The 1659-nt window shown below is 37.9% G+C and overlaps 1 long non-coding RNA gene across 1 annotated transcript; it reads left to right on the top strand.

The window, feature by feature from the left end:
• The first annotated feature begins 425 nt into the window (after positions 1-425).
• On the top strand, positions 426-1385 carry LOC120744444. The gene is made up of 3 exons (XR_005698365.1): positions 426-610; positions 736-889; positions 1124-1385. It is a non-coding gene; the product is annotated as an uncharacterized LOC120744444 (long non-coding RNA).
• The last annotated feature ends 274 nt before the right edge of the window (positions 1386-1659 follow it).

Below are 1659 nucleotides of genomic sequence, written 5' to 3'. Positions count from 1 at the left end.
AAAAATAATCAAAAATAAACTAAGAAGTTTGTGTGGAGAAGAAAGGTTGTCTGATCTCCTCTTGTTGGCCATTGAGAAAGATGTGGAGATCAATTACAACGAGGTCATCAACATCTACAAAGACATGGCACCAAGAAGGATGCTTCTTTAGAGCAGTACACTCCATTTAATGGACACTTGAGAATATGTATGTATATGGTTTAGAGTTGGATACAGATTTTATCTTTTTGTGGTGTGATTTTTGATTTTTAGAGAATGTTTTGAAATAAAAGTCAAATTGCATTTAACCTGTGCAATTTTTTTATTATAAAAAGAAAAGGTTTTCCACATATGCAAAAAGTGCCCTTTTTTCCCCCTGGAGCACTTGCCCCCCAAAATGTCTGTGCACGCCACTGACTATATACATTATGTGAAGGTGTGAATTTTTTATGATTATTTACAGATGGCAACAAGAGGCGACACAGAATTCACAAGGTCATCTTAGTTGAGAAGAAACGCTTGGCGGCTGCTGTTGACGACTACAACAAGCTCGCTGAACCAACAAAGCAAATCGTATCCAGTGATGCCCTCATGCAGACCGACGTTTGGCCCTGGCAGAGCACAAGTGAACGTAAGCTCTTGATTTCTAAATATCCTTTTTAAACAAACTCCCAGTATCTGAGCAGTAGTTGAATGTTTTGTTCTTGAATCATAATATGCTGCTATGTTTTCCCATCTGATGTTGTTAAACTGTAGCTGCTGCTGACCTCCGGACAGAGAGAAAGGTCTTTGAGAAGGTGATGGCTGTGAGGCGCCTGAGAGGAGGAGATGATCCTTTGCAGGGAGATGCGGCATCACTGGACAGTGTTGCGAATGCGATCTGTGGTGTTGGGGACAATCTCCTCAGACTGTAAGCACTTTATTTATTTATTAATGTTTTGATGAATCAATTGAAAATAAGAGCAGATGCTAAAGTCTTACTGGATCTTTTACCTATATCTAGATTGCTAGCTAACACTGCCTTCTCCCTTTTAAAAAAAATGTTTAATTACAGCATCCTAATTCCTTGTGTTTATGAGGTGAGGTTTTTTTTTGTTTGTTTTTTTTACTTTTCTCATATTTATTTGTTTTGTTCTTTTTACAGCCTCCTTTGTTGGCATGTCGGAGGATGCACAGAAGGGACTCTGTAGCCTGGTTTTAAAAAACAAAGTGAACTGAAAGCTGAAATGCTCAAAGTAAAGGACGTGTACAAGAGAATCCTCAGCCACCAACCACTCCTGGAAATGGACTCGGAGGAGGAGGAAGACATTCCAGACGATGCCACTGAGAGTGATTTGAGCACTTCTGATGAAGACTGATTGTGTCATCATTGATGTTATGTTTGGTAAAATAAAAAGTTAATCACATCTCTGTTCAATGTGATTTTTCAACAGACATTTTACATTTTGAGAAGAAAAATGGAATTTCCTTGGTGCAGTTGTTTACCCTGAATCATTATTTCCCATCTAATTTAATGACTATTGTACATGTTCAGATACGATAACATAATTTAATTTATGGGATGCTTTCTGGGCTGCTCAAATTATCACAAAATTTAAAAGCACCAGGCAGCACACTCACAAGGACATTTTTTGTTCAGTGTTTTGTCGAAGAAATCAACAAGTACAATTGAGATGTTTG

Source organism: Simochromis diagramma, unplaced genomic scaffold (genome assembly GCF_900408965.1).
Source record: "Simochromis diagramma unplaced genomic scaffold, fSimDia1.1 OVJJ01000128.1, whole genome shotgun sequence".
In the NCBI taxonomy this organism is placed as follows: Eukaryota; Metazoa; Chordata; class Actinopteri; order Cichliformes; family Cichlidae; genus Simochromis; species Simochromis diagramma.
This window is presented reverse-complemented; position numbering and strand designations above follow the sequence as displayed.